The following is a 19,025-nucleotide window of genomic DNA, read 5'->3' as shown; positions in this document are numbered from 1 at the left end:
GGGGGGGGGACAACGAAGGGGACCCGGCAGAAGGGGCCGGGGGAGCAGCGGCCGCAGCCGGGTGGGCTCACGGAGCACGGCGCCCTGGCTTTTTGCTTGAATTCACGCTTCTGGCATTGTTCTCTTTTCCATCCCGAGGAATGAGAAACGGTCCCGGAGAAAGGAGAATGAGAAAATTGTCGAAAGGAACCAGAAAGGCGCAGCTGCTGCTGCTCGGCGCCCCGCGCTTACTCTGGGGGCTGGCGAGGCTGGAGAAGGGGGGCTTTGGCCACCCGTGTCAAGGAAAGAGGGTGCAGAAAACCAGATTGGCCTCGGGGGCATCCCCAGCAGCACGCCCCGATCACCACGTCCCGTGTTAAGCACCCGTCCCACAGGACATGGAGGGGATTCGAGTGTCACTCGTTCCTGTGCTGTTGCAAAGCAAAGAGGGAAGTTTGGACGAAGCCAACATTTCTGGAAGCTGAGCAGGATGCACAGGCACAAGCCCGTCCATATCACACCTCTCCCGTGCAAATTCGCTACGTTATCTCGTACTCAAGGGGGATATTTTTTATCAGCTTGTGAGTTTGGCTATGAAGGTAATTAACACCAGCCTCCCTCACAGTCTGCTCATCTCAGCTGCATTCCATCCCTGCCTGCAAGAGCTGTGTTCTCTGCCCTCTTCCTTGAGCTCTCCACTCACACGGTCCTTGCTGGCAGGCGCTGATACGGAGGTGAATCTGAATTACACCCTGCGAGGTTGCAGATCAGTAACAAGGACGGCTTTTAATCTGGAAAGGCACAAAACACATGTCAAGACACCAGAATGCATTAAAACCACATAAAAAATGAAGCAAATTGTAATTATAAAAGGACAAGCATTGATTTTGCTCTTAATTCTAACAACATTTCACAGTGGTTAATTTTAATCTTTTAGGATTTAACTTTTTCATTAATTATTCAAACACAAAACCAGCCTAAGGCCCACGGGGAGCACGGAGGCTGGAGGGGGCGTACTGGAAAGGATGGATCCCCAGGCAGGGCACTCTGCACTGACAAATTCAAACCCCTTTGTTTTAACATGGGCAAACACCAGGGGACAAAAAACACAGGGTCAAAGCAGGGTGTGCTCAGCCCAGTGTCTCACTACCACCCGCAGATGTTGCAAAGAGGCTGTGAATCCCAGCGAGAACAGAGGGGCATTCCTCCAACACACCCCAACACTGGTTTTTAGGGACCTTCTGAGTCAAAAGTTGCAGAGAGGGTCTGGCATTTTTCTGAGGATGGAAAGAGCAACGGGGAGACGCATCAGCAGTGACGGTGACACACTGCAAGCACTTCATATAGGTTTCACCTGTGAAACTCATTGCTGCAGCGCGGGGTCCAAAGACCTTCAAGAGGCTGGTACAAGCCCTGGGCATTTATCTGGCTAACAGCAAGTATTTGCCTTTCCTGGTACACCCACGCTATGTTGGAGGAAGAGTCCTCAGAGTTCCTCAACTCAGCCTCCCATTCAGGGCTGGATTTCTGCCAGCTCTAGGTACATTATGGATCCTGACCATATTATGGATCCCTGACCATAAAAAATGTCATGGGGAGTCTTAGTCCCACGTACTCCTGCTCTAACAGCCCCTGTGCCGTGCTTTAGCTGTCCTGTTCCTCTGCATGCCCACTCGGTGCCACTGTTGCTCCATGTTTCTCAGGAGCAAAGCAGCAGGTATGAGAGCAGCAGGGCCAGGGAAAAAGGCCACGGCGAGGCAAACACGAGGAAGTTTAGGAAAGCAGAGTAGGGTTGGAGACGATTACTGCAGATTCCCTACAGCAATACCCATGCCTCATGCAATGGAGAGGTGGAGGAGTGCACCACCTCATAACAGCATGGAAAGCTGAACTTGCAATCGTATCATCGTCATGATTAGGTGCTGAATATCAGCAGATGCTTTTTCGGCACCTTACCCGGTTAATGTTACAACGGAACAAATAGAAACATCATAAGGGGATGAATAAACATGAGCGATGTCTGCAGAAGCGAACTGGGATGAAGCAGCTTGTCTCTGTGCTGAGGTCTCAGGCCCTGGTCCAGGTTTGACATCACAGCTCCAGCTGTCACAGGCCGGGGCCGTCAGGCACCTGTGAGCAGAGACAAGAAGAAATCTGAATCCTCGGAGGGCGTTCTCCTGATCAGCAGCTTCTAACAGGCTGGACCATTGCTTGCCAGCCCCAGGTAGATGGACAATGCAATGATCTCCCCACAGCCCACCCAAACTGCAGCCTGGGCTTCATACAATTCCTATTTTGCAGTGAATGTAAGATGACATTAACTGCTTCTTCCTAAATAGACAGTTTCAACCCCTCAAAGATTTTCTAGATCTTTAGCAACAGTTTTATCATCCGCAACCGGTGAGATATGCAATGCCACTGCAAGGATTCATTTTTATTTTTTTGATATATTTCTTTGTAAAAAAAAACCTTTCACACTGCTAGTGCTGCTTGGCTGTATAGCTTTTCATTGATGTTTGAGCTTCCTAAACAGCAACCCATCTTTCATAGCTTATTAATAGTCACTGCTGCCAACTTCTACTCCCATTTTGAAAGAAATCCATGAATTTTCCTTCTCTTGCAAGCCAATTGTATGGTTTGTGACTGCAACTCTCCTGGACCGTGCTCATAAAATGTTGTGACAATTTGTATCATCTATGCACTGCTTATAAATCTGGTTTTAATTGTTATGAGCTGTCTCTGTGAGTTACAGAGAGCTGTGAAAGAGCAGGATGAGCAAGGCATTGACCACGCAGCAAGGATTCAGCCGCGCACAGAGCATCCAACCCAACTGACAAAGGACCTCCAAGCTGGGCTAGGACAAAGCTACAGCCTTTATTAACGGTGATTTCTAAAGGCACCGCTGGTAACTGCAAGCAGTTGCACCTGCTGACCTCGAAGGTCTGTGCCAGCCCAATATATGCTCCTTGTCTGCAAACTCGAGGAGTTTGGGGAGAGGCTGGGGGGAAGGCGTGCTCTGGATGTGATAATCAAGCCCCGGTGACAGCTCAATTTATCACCGGGCAAGTTTCAGCATTTTGACTCGGGAGAACATTCCCCCTTGTCATTGCTCGCTTTTTACTCCCAATGAAAAATCTCCGATGAGATTCCCGGTGACGGCTCTCTTTGCATTCCTGGCGCACGCTCAGCTAGCCAAGCAAGTCTGTAAATAATTGAGCACCCGGCGTTCCCTTTGCAGTCCCCACCAGAACCAGCTTAGTTTGCTCTCAACAGCAAATATTTAGTGAGGTAATCAATCCCCCCAAAAAATCTTAATTTGGATAAGAAAATGAAATGCTTCTCCCTGATCTGGTATCTGATTATCTCTGGCATCCATCCTGCCTTTCTTAGACAGCCTTTCTCAGGGTGCTGTACCAGGAGATAATTATGGAGGATCATAGAAGCAGTTCAATTAGCTGCAGCTAATGCTGCTTATTAGCATTTTGCTGGAGCTTTTGGAGTTTTTCAGCTGAAACAGATAAACAAGCTCAAACATTCACATACGAAAGCTCAGACAAACAGAAACAAAGGAGTGGGGGGGATGTCAGGAAAAACACAGAACAGCGCCCAAGCAGTGGGGGCTGCCTGTAAATATCGGCAATGCTGTGGCTCAGTTCTTGCGACGTGGGTGCAACGCCTGGGCTTCAGCAGCTTGAGCATCCCACCACGCAGGAGCACGTTTGGGTCATGGAGCACAGCTGGAAGTCCTCTGAGCACAGCACACAGGTCCTCTGAGTACGTTTTAGGGCCCTTGGAGCAGTAGATAGCGCCAGCCAGGGTGTGCCTATGTTCAGACACCCAAAAGTGACCCCTTGCTGCTTTGAACAAGGTTAGTGCCTCTTTTGGAGCCATGAGCTTGGAGGAGGATGCTTCATTTTAGATACCCGTCTCCCACCCACTGTGTTGAGTCCTTGGCGGCTGCAGACTCCACAGCAAATAATGCAATTCAGAAACTTGTCAGCCTTTGCCTTCCCATCAGCCCTGTCCCCTCTGTCCACTCTGCCCGCTAGGAGCCACTTTGGAGGATCCTACTTCTCATACTAGGAAAGTAAATTCAATTTTCAGCGTCAACGAACCCTGACTGCTTTGTGCTATGTCCATGTCTGTGAGCATAGTCCTCTCGCTTAAGCACTTTCCTCTGGTGTGTCCCATTCCAACTGAATTTTAGGAAGTGATCAGCTGCTGTCGTGCCCTCCAGTTTGTGAGACCAAATACACCAAGTGCGAGACCAAACACGCCGAGTGCTTTTACACCTTTTCTCTAGGACTGGCTGTCCCTGTGCAGCTTCTTGTCGTAACTAATCGCTGTGGTCATCGCACACTTAGGCTCTCTTGGATCACATTCTCAGCTCCCTTCATCCCTGTCTTCATCGTCTTCCTCATCCCAATGCTCTGCCAGTCAGTTCCTGCTCTCCTTTCTTCCCTTCTTAAAGGCCTTTTTCTTCCTTCCTTCAAAAAACAGTGTTTAAATTGACTTTATGAAATAAACCAGCTGTTTTGTCAACTTAGAGTCGAAAGTCAACAGTTATTAACCATCTGCAAACATCTGAGGTGAAGTCATGAGCTGCAGGGGGGCTGCAATCTTGATTAAAGACAATGTTTTCCAAAGAGAGAGAGAAAAGCAGACACATCTGAGAGCTCCTGAAGATGAGCAGTAGGGACAAGGGTGGCCTTACTGTCACCTCCACATGGAAGATGGAGCTGCCTGAGCAGAGCTGAGCACCCAAAATCCAGGTCCTCTCAGGCCCTGCTGGATTCGTCCCCGAGGCTGCTGGCAGCTGGCTGCCTGGCTTTGTTTGTGGTCACCTGCAATTGCTAATGCAGCAGTGAAAAAGAAAAGTGTAGGCTTTCAAGGCAGTGCCATTGCCTGTCCCTCAGAGCAGGACTGCAGGTGAACGCTGCCTGAAAGACATCACATTTAAAAGCAAATAACCATGGCTTTTGTCTGTGGAGAGCCCTACATTTACACTTTCAAGCTGTGTCCCGCCCCACAGGACAAACCCGTGAGTTCTCCCACCATGTGGAGATTGGCGCAGTATGAAGATTCGTGGCTTAGCAACCCCAGCAAGCCCTGCCGCATGCTCAGTGGTGGCATCCACTCCTCTGCCCAGGGACATCAGCCCACTGCAGAGGGCAGCTCCCTGCTAGCATCCAAATCCTTCACGGGCCGTGCCCTCCACTTCCCTATTTGCCTTCCAGGCTGCCTTCCTTCCTTCTTCTGCCAGCTTGCTTGCCCCATTTCTAACAGCCACATTTTTCTGATATTTTTCTATGGCTTTGCTCTCCAGCGCTGGTATTGCAGGGAAGGAGAGGCAATGCTTGCAACCCAAACTACTGATGAGGGGGTGATAGGATTGCAAGTGAGAAATTCGTTGTTTAAACAGCAGTGCCCCGACTTCCTAAGGTGGGCTTGTTCTGAAAACTGAAGCTTTCCAACTATTCTGTCTTCATGATTTAATGAATTATCCAGTCTTTGAAATGAAGTAACTTCATAGCTTTGGCAGCAGCGCTGTTGGACTAACCTTGACCAAACTCCAGCGGAAAACAGTCCTGCACTGCAGCAGGAAAGCAAGCACAGCTTTGGTCTGAGACTGCAGCATTTCTATCACAGCTCAACATCTGCTACTGGCGGCTGATCACAAGGGCAGCACTGCTTTGCTGTCCTCAGTCACGCGGGTTTTGGTGCTGATTAGAGAACCAGTTGGTTTTTGCGACGTCTTGAGGTAGGATATCAAAGTGGTGCAGAAACAGGAACTGCCCGGCAGGGTGGGGAGCATGCAGCTCTCCCAGCACCTCCGTGGTTTCCTTTGGTGCGTTCTGGTTTTATTGCCCAGGATTTTATTTGGTTTGATTCTTTCTGTGCCACATCTGTCACTGTTTCTGTTGCATGCAGAGCTGGGGTTTGCCATCCTGAAGCAGCTGGGCTGGGTTGTTTCAGATACGGATCACCATCTTTCCGAGAGGAGCTGCTGCTCCACCTGCACGGCGTGGGTAGAGATCTCACAGTCAGCTCCTTCTCTCCAGTCAAAATATTGGAGCATCTTCTAGGAAGCAGGCTCCCAGTCTGCTCTGGCCTCCTGGACAGCCCAGCATCACATTTTTCCTTGGTAGTGCATGACTGAGCACCTTTGCCAAGCCCTTAATGATGGCATTAAGACAAAATAATGTCCTGCTGCCACTTAGAAGGACTTTGCTCAGTAAATGAGGGAGCAGCTGTGAGGGAAAGCGCTAAGGCAGAATGAGGTACCGCGTACCATCTGTGAGCTGCATGGTGAAAGCCCGTCCTGCCCTTGGAGATGGGGGCAAGAGGAAGCAACCTGGGCTGAAGAGCAGAGAAGAAGCCCAGCCTTTTGGGGGGCTGACACTGGTGCTGAACATCAGAGGTCTGTGCTGGTGCTGCCAGGATGCTACCACCTCCGGGATGGGCAAGCGGCGGGTGAGGAAGGGAGGTGGATGCGTGTGGCTATCCCTAGCAGCCAGCTCTGCGGAGGGAGCCTCGCCTGGAGCGCACACATCCGACACAGGTTCCTGCCTTATTAAAAATAATAACCCACATCTATTAACTCCTCTGCTGCCTGTTGCCTGTACACCCACAGTCGTCAGATGAGATGTACGACAGCTTGATGCCAGGCTGTCAACAGATCGCGGAGCTGAACCCGGACAGAAATAGCACTTTCTGCCACGTCCCTTCCAGTCTAATCCCTGTGTGCTTAATCCACACCAGTAGGAAGGCATGGATGGCCCTGCAAGGACCAGTGTGAACTGGAAGTCTGTGTGATGTTATCAATCAGTGCAGAACCAGTGAACTCCTACAAAATCACCAAAAGGAGCCAGCCGGTTAAACCTGCCCCACGTGCCAGTGGCTCAGGTCTTGAGATGGTTGATTACTGCTTGATCTCCTAGGGAATAAATCTCTTACCCAGGCAAAGGGCTGGCTGTCAGTGGATGATGCAGAACCATGCTGCCTGGCAGGGGACTGTAGAGCTTTATTATAAATGATGGGCATGGGCTTTTCTGATGGGAATTTGCTCTTAGCAGCACGAACAAAAAATCCAAACAAATCCAGCACTGTGCATATTGCTCCAGAGAGGACCAGGAACCTATTTGAAGAAGGCATTTTGCAGTAATAAAGGTCCAGGGACGGCATCAGTCAGGTGGAAAACAAACCAACGGAGGACTCAGGCAAAGCCCGGACGAAAATCCTTGTTGTGCCTTGCACAGATTCCATCAGCTCTGGCAAGCTGCCGGAGAGCAGAGGGTGAGAACAGCCAGAGCTGAGCACAGCGTGTCAAATCAGTGACAGGGGAATTGATAAAACCCATAATAATGGGCAAATTAGGCAGTACTTTGAATAATTATGGTATAACATGGGAAAGCCAAGTGGCTTCAGAGGAGAATGCCGTAACTCACGGTTGTAACAACATTATCAGCAGTAGGGTTATTATGGGCAGAAAGGTTTTGTTGGGCCACGGAACTTATGTCCTGGGATGATGTGGAGGCTGGACACGCATCCAGCTATGTGTGGTAGATCCAGCAGCACCTTCTACTGCAGCAAGGACCATTTTTCCAAGAGCAATGGCCTTGTCTCTGACTGAAATTTGAGGAATCCAGGTGGGATAATGGCAATGCCTAATCATCCTAACTTAGTAAAAATTGAGCTAAAACAAGCCCCCATCATCAAGCCCAGCCCCTGGCACTCCTTCATTTCTGTGCTAGCCAAACCCCATTTTTTGTTGAGCACTAACTGTTGTGGGCTAGAAGCAGAAAGATGCCAGATGCTCCCAACAATATTTACACTACCTGTAGAAATGGTTTCTGACAGAAAACCATGTGCTTTGCTCACAGAAAACCATGTGATGTGCTCCATAGCCAAATCCCAGCGCAAACCAACACATTGGGAAGTTGGATCCCAACCACCCGGTGAAAGGGATTCATCTCCAAGCCAGGAGACGGAGCCTTTTCCTCTCCAGCAGCGTGCAGGGCAACTGGCTCAGACATTCAGTCTTGCAATAGCTAAAGTGAGATGTGATTAATTCTACCCAGAGATTATGTGATGCTACACAGTAATGATGGCAAATCATTTGCGTCTCTGATGAGTTTGACCTTGACGTGGATTTCACTTGGACTGCCAACAGCGAGCTTTAAACCCTTTAAAAATACATTTGCCATCAAATAGGAAAAGGATTTGTAATCTCAATTATTGACATGCTCAGGGAGAGCTCAGCTTCTACAGGACATTTGTAAATGGGGATTAGATGTAGGTCAACCAGGTGTTTTGGAAATTGGATCAAAACCTACCTCGGCTGTGAGGAGAACCCTGTGCTACTTCAGTGATTCAGAAGAGTTAATCTTACATGCCCTGGATCAGAGAACTGATGTTCAAAAGGGTGATCCCCACAGCAGTTTACAGCAAGCAATCAGATTTGGCTAAGCCATAAACTATGTGAAAACTCCCTGAGCACCAGTCCATGCTCAGTAAAGCTTGTGAGAAACTTGTATATCATTTTTCTTAACCCTCCGCTGAAGCCCAGAAACAACACCGGAGCCAGAGGAAGGTGTAAGCTTTTTTTCCAAGGATACAAAGTGTGCAACCAGTGGCTGCTTGAGGTTTGTTCTGTCATCTGCGGGAGTCCTCCAAAATGGTTTTTCCCACTAACCCCACAAGCTTTTGGAAAAGTTCTGCGCATCCATGGCTGGAGGTGATGTCTGCGAAGCATGGCCACGTTCTGCCAGTCGATGCATTACGAGCGCCGGGAGTTAACCCCAGTGCAGTATGGCTCCCAAACTGATTCATCTTACATAAATCCCCTGTTTTCCCCCCTCGTAAATTATTTAATAGCCCAAATCTCGCCTCTTTGATGCTGCTGCCTCAGCACTGCCTGAGCTGATGGGTTTTGCACCAATTTGCTGTTACCCTCAGCAGACTATCAAGCAGCACACATCATCCGTCTTCTCCAGCCTCTTCTTTCAGCCTGCTCCCTACCCCTTTCTCTCTTCCACCCCTCCCACCCCATCCTCCCAGCCTGACAGCTGTTTTTCTGAAGTTTTCATGAACCCCCTTGGCAGACCCAGCTGCCTTCCTGCATCCCTGCAGGCAGAGCTGCCTAATCTTCTCCAAATAAATCAGCCCCACACCAAGTGAGCCAGGCACAGAGGGGAAGATGACTTTGAGGCGTTGCTGAAATAAACCTGTCACTCCGGGAAGCTGCTGTGTTCAATTCACAGGCAATGTCTTTTTAAAATTATTATTATTTTTTCATTATTATCAACGGGGCAATAGCAGCACAGGCAAGATACGCTCTGCTCCCCTGTGCTCCAGGGGGGAGAGAGTGGGACCAAACCCAGTGCTCAGATTCCCATTGTAGCTCCCTGGATGAAGCTGTTTGTGCAAGGAAATGCTCAAATCGGCACCAGGAGACAAGAGGAAGCCTTGCCCATCCCCATCCCTGTGGCAATAAGGTTCCTCAAGGCTACCTGCAACCTCATCTGAGGGCAAAAGGGGGCTTCTGAAGGACCCTCACACACCCCCATTGCCACTTGAGCCCTGTTTAGGGTGGTGGGGCTGAACTGCTGGAGGTGGTGGCGTTTGAGCATGTCCCAAGGGTCCTATGCTGTTGTCTTGCAGTGGCCACCTCCAAGGAGGAGATGCGTAACGGCAAAGTCGAATTTCCTAGGCCTTGTCACCTGAGCAGCTTTCCTCGAGTCCCAGGAGAAAAAAGCTGCCCCAGATTTTTTGCAATGTGGATGGCTGTTCCTGAGCTGGTCCCCGGCGCTCTTTGCTATCTAGTGGTGTACACAGGCATCCTATGTATTTTAGATGCCTGCTTGGAGGGAGAGGAATCAGCTGGTCCTGGTGATTACAGATTGTCTGCTGTGGACATCTGCACTCAAGCAAATGAACCCTAGCAAGGCTGCCTGATGACCCAGGGAAAAATTAGTCTATTAATACTCAGCTTCATCGCAAGGTAGGGGCATGAGCACCTTCTGCAGCACAAGCTGTAGCTATGGAAAAGCAGCTGTCAGGGTTTAAATGCTGAAATATGAGCTGGTCCATGACAAACAAACTGTGGGGCCAGCACTGCAAACAGGATGGCGAGCAGCACCGTATTGGTGCAGAGCCATGATCCGTGCCCTGCATTTCTGTGGCACAAAGTAGGGATTTATTTATTTATTTATTTATTTATTTATTTTTGGATATCAGCAGCCCACAGTGACAAGTATCTGGAGAAGTGGCCAGTATGTGAAAGTACAGGAATAGCCCGACCATGGCATTAGAATAGCTTTGCGGATACATCCCTTAAAACAAAACCTGCCTCCTGTCCTATAACTCCTGGAACAAAAGAGGGAGTGAGAGTCAAGGCAGATGATTTTCTTCAGCCTTCTCATCTAAGCCCAAAGACAGGAAAATGCACAATTTTGTTCCTGTCACCCTACTCGAGTCTGTGATGTAGTATGTGAATTTTCCAGCATTCACAGACTGAGGAACAATTTCTCCCTCAAAGAATGGCCTACATTTCAAGGCAACCAAGAGGTGAGGGACAACATCACCTTAATTCAGAACCCCTGGCTACTTCAGGGTCCCAGACCTCTGAAATCCTGCCCACCCACATGGAATCATAGAACGGAAGGGAAGGTCTGAAGGGACCTCAAAGCCCATCTGATTCTGCCCCCCTGCCATGGGCAGGGACTTGGCCCCAGGCTGGCCTTGGGCACTACCAGGGATGGTTCACTCTTCCAGTGCCTCACCACCCTCGGAGTAAATCTACCCTTCCTTAGTTTAAAGCCATTTTTCCTTGATTACACACATAGATGCACACCAGCCCTCGTGTGGCACTTGGCAGTTCATTCGTGTTTTTTTTTTTTTTTTTTTTTTTTTTTTGGTTTTTTTTTTTTATTATTTTTTTTTGTGCAAGGAAACGCTGGTGGCTCAGGAGGACCTAAAGCCAGAATGTCTGAGTCTGCAGGAATCCCAAATCAATGCCCCCCCTGGGGAAAACATGAATTTCTTTTGCTGCTTAGCTAGATACTAATTTGAAGTCAGAATATGACACTTCAATGCCAATATTAACTCAGGAGAGTAAAGCCAGGGAAATAAGACATTTCTGGGAGGATGGAAATGAAGAGAGAAAAAAGGACTTTGACTGAGATGAGTTTGGCGGACAGAAAGTGAAACAGTTTCAGGAAAGAAAGAGAAACCAGAAAGCATATTTCCACCAAGAGGCCCAACGTTTAATTACACGCAGCTCTGCAGAGGCCTTCCTTTTCCTGGCCTTTCTCCCGGAGCTCCTGATGATGCCGATGGACGCTTCCTGCTGGAGACGGCACTGCCAGCAGCCCGCTGCGGGTCTGGGGCAGCACGGAAGACACAGAGGCCTCGGAGGAGATTGAAGTGATCATATTAAATCTCCAGCCCAGCTTTGACCTTTCCGTCTCTTGGAGACAGATGTCTTCGGTCAGAATGGATTAAAAGGATGAAGTCTGATGGCAACGCAGGCAGCAGAACTTCCTTTGGAGACTCTTACGATGCACTCAGTCATCTGAAAGAACTCAGAGCACTTCCTGAACGACAGCCAAGTCTTGTCTCCAGATGATGGAGAACTCATTCAACCCACAGGGACGTTTTTCAAGTAGCTCATTAATGTCCCTGGTAAAGCCATACACCTTTTGCCAGTCCAGCCGCTAGTGCGAGGAGGACTTCCCTGCCAGGAGAGGCTCTTGTGGCAGGACAGAGTCTGGTTCTGGCTTCCGCAGGGTGTAGGACAGCCACGTGTGTGGCTGACACCTGTGACAACTGTTTGCCAACAAGAAATTGTCACATAGAGGCTGGGGTTTCCGAAATGAGTGTGAAATGTTAGGGCAAATCACACCTGCACCAGTATCGTGAAATCCTGGGCAGCTGGGGATTTCACCAAAGGCTTCCTCCGCCCCATGCTGATGTCTGCACAAGGCATCTGAAAGGGACGCGAGGAAAGCAGGCAGCACTGCTGCTCCCTCGGCGCAGAAGTGCCTCTGATCTACAGAAAAAGCAGGGAAGGAGCTCACCTGCCCCAGAGCCCAGAAACAGAGGCTCCCCCAGGACCTCAGGAGGGGCTGGTGCTTAAGTGAGAAACAACCGAGGGACGAGGGTGCTTTATCCTAGCCAGCACGTGAGCTTTAACCTTCTCCTCCCCCCCCAAAAAAAAAAAAAAAAAAACACACCACTAATAGATGTAAGAACAGATTTCAAAAAGCCAAAGAAAAGATAGCTTATCACGGCCATTTTTCAGAGATCTGAGATAGAACAGAAAAACAAAGTTTCTATTTTTATTTTCTAAAAGCAAAAGGACTTCCTCTTTCTCCATCGTCTCTCCTGGAAAATACTCAAGAGTTGTGTTTTTTTTTTTTTTTTTTAAGCATTTCTTATGTGGGAAAAGACCTTTTTCTGGCTTAAACTGCTCCCAGTATTGCAACACAACAAAATGATAGCAATTTACAGATATTTACTAAGAAGTTAGATCCTGTTTCTTCAAGCTTGAGTCTTTTTTCCAGGAAATCAGACGAGCTGACTGCACTTCTGCAAGCAGAAAGTATTCATGTGCTAAACCTAAGTTAAATGTCCCCCCATGCAACCACTTCCTAGCACAGCCAAAGAACCCACCAGTATTCCACAGTTAAGGTGCCACTCTGCTTCAGAGTCAGCAAGCAGAAATATAAATTGCTTCTTAAAAATAGGGGGTAAAAAGAGGAACAAATTCAAAATATAATAAAGTTGCAAAAAGCTGAAAACTGCCATGGTATCTTACAGAAAAGAGTTTGAAGATTCTAAATTCTAACTCACAGAAATTCTTCCATGAGTCTAAGTAATGCCATGAAATAGGTAGAAGCATTCAATAATTTATTTCTATTTTGGAGTTGGAATGAAATGTAATTTTGTCCTGATAGCAGATGCCAACAAGCTACATCCCAGCCCATTAGCATTATGATGGAGTTTCCTGGCAACTTGACATATGAAAATTCATCTTTCCTGGTGATTTTGAAAGGTATCAGACAGAAGTTTAATGTCTCAGCAAACCTGCAGCATCAGTTCGTGTAGCGAGGAGAGCTTGTGCCACCTTCTCACCCACCACCTCGGCATCTTCCACTGGTGGAAGCCTGCGGTGATTGTCTGTTGGCATGGATGTAACAAGCACAGTCACCCCGGGGCTAGCAGGGGGATTTTCTTTTCTGTGTCTATCACTGTAAGATGCTCAGCAGCATCTGCTGTGGATAAGCTTGTTGGATGGGAAGAAACCATAGAAACATCCACACGTACAACATGCTTGGCAGTGCCTAGGAGGACAGGACCCGTAGAAGATTCAAGCACAGAACCTGACAGTGGTATAAAGACAATTCAGCTGTAAGACAAAGCTAACTTCAAACCCCATGAACACGGATTTATTTTGGTAATCTGCTCCCTCTGACCCTGCACTCCATGGTAATGGAGCCGTTGTTCTGTGATGAGCATACGGTGTGGTGGAGAACCGATGTAGGTCGTAGCCTGACGCAGGATTCCTGTGGGAACAGAGCCTTTCCTTAGCTTTATTAGAAAAATAAAGATAAGCCTGAAAGTTGAGGGCAGGCCAGGGTATTATTAGCTATTGGTAGAGCAACAGATGGTGCTGAGAACCAAGTCTAAGTTTGTCCTGGCAGGGAGTGAACTGGAACGGAGGTGTCTGGTGGACCTCATGGTAGGACTGGAGGAGACACCACAGGTAGAAGCCTCACCCTGCATTGCCTTTCTGGCGGATGCAGGGCACAAAGACAAATTTCAGGGGCCATAGCCTGTGGCTCACAAATCACAGGGTATGTATTTGCAAAGGGAGACAGAAAAATTGGAAGGTGCAGGATAGAGCCGCGGTATTTTTAAGGCCCAGGAAAGTGCCTGACATTGAGAGGCAAAGCTTGAAGATTGTGCAGCGACTTTGATTACAGTGTGTAAGTACCTTCACGGGAAGAAAATAAGAGGTACCAAGAGGCTCTTTATTCTAATATGCGAAAACATAGCAGGAACCACTGGCTGGAAGATGAAGACAGAGAAAGTGGAGTCAGAAATGTGGCTCAGACAACCTATGGTGAAGATGATTATCTATTAGGATAAATTACCAGGGAAGCAAGGCAGTCTTTATCTCCTGATAGAGGCACATGGTGCCTTTCTGGAGAAGGCATTAACAAAAGCCAGTTGTTGGGCTTATTAATAACTCTGTAAAATTCACTGGCTTGTTTTATAGGTGTGACCAGACTGCCTGGTCTCGTATTCAATACCTGATGTCTCTGCTGTCACCCAGCTCATTTCCAGTGCTGGAGAGAGGTGCGTTGCCTCTTACAATGGGTCATTTTCCTGTATTTATATATCTTTCCCCAGAGTTCCTCATTCTGACACCAGACTCCACATGTCTGGATGCAGCAGGGTCTGTCAGAAAAATGTGGCTGTTTTTCCTGAAAACCTTTTGGAGTTTATCGGTCTCCACTCGCCACACAGCACAGGTTGAATATCCTCAGGATGCAGCACTGCAGCATCCCGTGCTACAGGAATCACCAAAACGATGGAAAGTCCCTTCAACAGAGGTGTGACGAGACAGTTTTGAGCTGATAAGCGGCTGCTTTCTTGTTCCCCAGCGGCTGGAGGAGGTTGTCACCCAAGGAATGTGATAGCAAGGCAGGGCCGATAACAGCACGAGCTGGTTGGGGATCCAGGCAGGCAGCCCCTGAAGACCAGAGCGGGATATCCAGACAGAAACATGCTTCAATTTCTTTTCTCAGACTGAGACATCCCAGATAAAGCCTTTATCTGGCCTTTTCTCCAATCAATATGATGCTTCAGCCTCCTTCTTGGAGCACAGCGGGGGCAGGCGTCGCAGGAACAGCTTTATCGCAGCACTCGCTGTAGCTGCTGGAAAGCTGGATTTTCCTCCCAAAGGCGAGTTCGCCGAGTGCTCTGAGCTCCGGCTGCCTGCTGCCACTGCGACTTTTGTTCTTCGTGGTGAGCCCCAGCTCCAGACAGGCTGAGGATGTCAGCCCACCAAGCCCGGGGATGCTCGCAAGAGGGATGCATCGAGGCAAAGGTGAAAAAAATGTCATTTTTTTTTTTTTTCCCCTCCCTCCGGTGACCTGAAAGCATGTTTACCAGCAGGCCGGAGCGTTTCCAGCCTGCCTTTTGGACAGGAGAGGGCAGCAAAGTGCTCCATTTGAAGGAAAGGAAGGCAGGTAGGAAGAGGAGCGAGAGGTCTCCATTGGAGGATGTTTTGCCGTGAGAAATTTCAGCCCGAATCAATTTCTGTTGCTCTGAAAAAAAATAATATAAAAAATAAATAAAAGGGCTTACCACAACCAAAATGCACGGAGCTTGGAGCGGAGCCCCAGAGCCGGAATCAGCTCCCACCAGATGCTCCTAGAAGCTGGGATTTTAAAAAATGCCAGGCAGACGATGCTCGTGTTTTGGGTTCTGGAGGGAGGGTGCTCAGGCCAGACATCACCTGCCACCTACGTGTGCTGACTCCTTGTCTGTCCGTGAGGTGCCTCCATCCCCTCCCAGCTCCCTGCCAAGCCGGCTTTTCCCAAAAATCAAGAAGGGGGTGTGAGCTGCAAACAGAGGCAGAGAAAAGCAAAACAGTTTTTCTCTGAGCTTTGCCGTCAAACAGGTGCTGCAGAGCTGGTGAGCCACCCTGTCTGCTTTCTCTGTGGATAAACCCCCCCATTCTCCCCGTTGTGGGCCAAGAGGACCTAGAAATTGGGAAGGACTTCCCAGAACACACCGTGAGCCCTGCCATCCGCAGCACTCTGCGGTTGCACGTTGGGGTTTCACTGAAACCCTCGCGATGGGCAGGGTTGGCACACAGCAAAGGGTGCAGCTATTGCTAAGGCTGAGACAGATGCACGCTTCTGCCCTCCTTCAGCTCGCACGCTTCAGCCTGGAAGGACTCGTCTGGGTCAGAAGGGCAGGGTCTAGAAAAATGCCGCTCCAGAAAACCTTCAAACTTTGCGTCACATCTGCCAGTCCTGTGGGAATGCCCTTGGTACCCCGAGGTGTCTCCACATGTGCCACCAAGTCAGGCACCAAAGGGGTGCACACCAGCTGCATGCCACCCTCTGGTTTAGACAGTCACAGAATCATCTAGGTTGGAAAAGACCTTCAAGATTACCGAGTCCAACCATTAGCCTGACCTACTGAGTCCCATCACCAAACCACGTCCCTTGGTGCCACCTCCACATGTCCCTGAAATCCCTCCAGGGCTGGGGACGCCGCCACCTCCCTGGGCAGCCTGTTGCAATACCTAGCCATCATCTCCATGGATAAATTCTTCCTGATAGCCAAGCTAAACCTCCCCTAGCATAACCTGAGGGTGTTTCCTGTTGTTCTGTGAAAAGAGACGGACACCTCCTCGCTGCAGCCTCTCGCAGGTAGTGGCAGAAAGCAGCGAGGTCTCGCCTCAGCCTCCCCTTCTCCAGATTAATCAGCCCCAATTCCCTCAGCCTCATTTTATTTGTCACCTCCGTCAGCCTCCTGCCCCTGCTGTCTGTTTACCAGGAGCAGGATTCGCTTGCCCAAACATGAGCACTTGGGCTCTGCCCGTGGTTATGCCACGTGCCCGCTCTTGGAGGAGCCGTGGCATATCTTGCACAGGGACATGGAACTGGCAACCGTGGGAAATGCCTGTTTTTTGGGAAAGGCACATGTAATCCTGAACCCTAGGTGCTCCCAGTCCAGAGCTCAATCCTCCGCGGCTGCCTTGTAAGCACCTTGCTCTAAGGATACCTCTGTCTTTGTATCTGCCATCTTCCATCCGTCATTTCAGCTTAGACACCGCACAGCTGTCGACAGGGGGCAGGTGTTGCCATCACATCGTTTCTTATTACGTATTAGAAAGACTAATCCTACCTGGACTAATCCTACAGAGTAATCCTGGCTGCACAGGTCCCCCTTCTGGCAGTGACAGAGCCCAGGACTCCCAGATCTCACGACCACGCACCCCGTCACGTTCTGCTCTACGTCTGCTAGCCCACACAGCCTCTGGCTCCTGGCTCCAGAAGACCACAGACCTGTCAGTTTTGTTGCCACAAAAGCTTGTCCCTTGCTCTCACCGCCCCCTGATCCCATACCTGTGACTGCCTGAGGAGCCCCACGTCCCCTCGCTGCCCATCTTCCCAGCTCCCGGCCAGGCAAATACCGGTCCCCTACCTTAAGCGCAGCCTTGTGCTTCCATCTCCACTGGGAAATTAAGCAGTATCAGATGTTCCTGGGCACAGTGACTCTGTCATCCTCAGTACTATGATATTTCAGCACTTTCCAGCATGTTTTTGCCCATGACATGGCACAGCATGCAAATGATCTCTCTCCAGTGATTTCCAGGCAGGGTGAGGGACCGTTCCCAAGAGGCTCTGACTGTGGGCATCCTACTCTGAAGCGAGTTTAATGGTGTAGATACAACCCCCGTGGTTTCAATTTAGCCTCCCTACTCCAGACTGGCCCCAAGCACATTTAACTTCCTAACTCAGATGTGCTGATCCCACTGCATCCCTGGGCCCACCCTCGGGTCCGTTGTGATTCCCAGTCTGCACAGAGCCAATTTCAGAGCCTCAAAGCCTCTTGTGTCCCCCCCGTCCCCCCCCCCATAGGAATGCAGAAGCTCTGCGGAGCCCTCATCACCAGGTTGTCAAGCCTACTGGTGAGAGTCATCTACCCAAATTTAGCTGGTTGCAAAGTAGGTGTCTCCAATGAGCTCATCGCTTTGTGGGCCCTTTGTAGCCAGTGGCAAGAAGCAGGAATGAGCCACAGAGCTGTGGACAGCTGTCCTGGCCAGAGCTGGCTCCCCTTCAGGAGGTGCCCCTTGCTCTCCATCCCCCAGCCCTGCTCAAACACTGACCTCCAAGGCTTAGATGCTGAAATTCAAGCAAACGTGTCCCATTCCCTGGAGCAATGCATTGCAGGACTGCTGACTGCTCCTATCCTTCCTGTGGAGCCTTGGGAACAGCCCCGCAGTTATCCCCTGGATCCCATAACCAGGGCTTGTTCCCCCCACCGCAAGGAGCTTCCCCACTCACACCCTATTCTTGTGCATAAACTTCATTTTCTCAGACCAGGATAAAAACTAAGGAGGAAATACGACAACAACAAAGGTCAACTACAAGTGCTAAAAAAACTTCCTTAGTTGGTGCAGCTGAAAATAGAGCTGCTTGCACACATCAGCTGCTCCTGCTTAAAAAGAATCTCGACTGCCTTGAATATATTTGTATTTATAGCTGAGAAAACAGTGCTTCCCTTGCTGATAGCCTGTGTAAATGCAACAGTTTGCTCGCTACGTCTGATGGAGAAGCACGAGCCCAGCCGGTGGCTGTAGCGCTGCCAGCACGCAGAGTTCCTCCGGCCCTCCGCAGCCCTCCTGGGATCTCTGCAAGCGGGCGATACGCAGAGCCGAGCGGCAGCAAAGGTGGGCGGCTTGCATCCAGCCCTACTGGGAACAGCGCTCAGAACAGAGCAGAGCCCAGAGCAGGACTTTCAAATCCAGGGAAAAGCCAGCCTGAGGCACGGAGGTGGTTGGAAACGCCTTCCTGAGGCCAGATCTCCTCTGGTTTTAGGCTGAAGTCAAGCTGATGCCTGCAGCTGATCTCTGGATACAGAACCACGTCGTCCTGCCAGCAGAAAGAGGCCGGGTTTTCAGATCTGCAGATGGAAATTGTGATTAGAGCTGAGACCGTGCTCAGCCAGCTCTGGTGTTCGTAGGTAAGTGCTGGCTCTTTCGCTGTTATTGCTGTTGTCATTTTATCAGCTTGCTGCAATCTGCTTTTTTCTATATTTGACTGCTTATAATTAGCCCGCTGGGTCTGCTATTCTCTCAATTTCTTTATCTGTTTCCTGACAGATTTGGAGATGGCTCCATTTTAAATATATACTGTGCTTTAAGAAAAGAAACTCTTCTGCAGCGCTCTTTGAAGCTCAGCACTCCGGGGAGACTGCCAGTAGACAGGCTTTCGGCTCAAAGAATATGTGTAATA

Source organism: Oxyura jamaicensis, chromosome 25 (genome assembly GCF_011077185.1).
Source record: "Oxyura jamaicensis isolate SHBP4307 breed ruddy duck chromosome 25, BPBGC_Ojam_1.0, whole genome shotgun sequence".
Classification (NCBI taxonomy): domain Eukaryota; kingdom Metazoa; phylum Chordata; class Aves; order Anseriformes; family Anatidae; genus Oxyura; species Oxyura jamaicensis.
The sequence above is the reverse complement of the archived record's forward strand: the minus strand, read 5'-3'. Positions refer to the sequence as shown.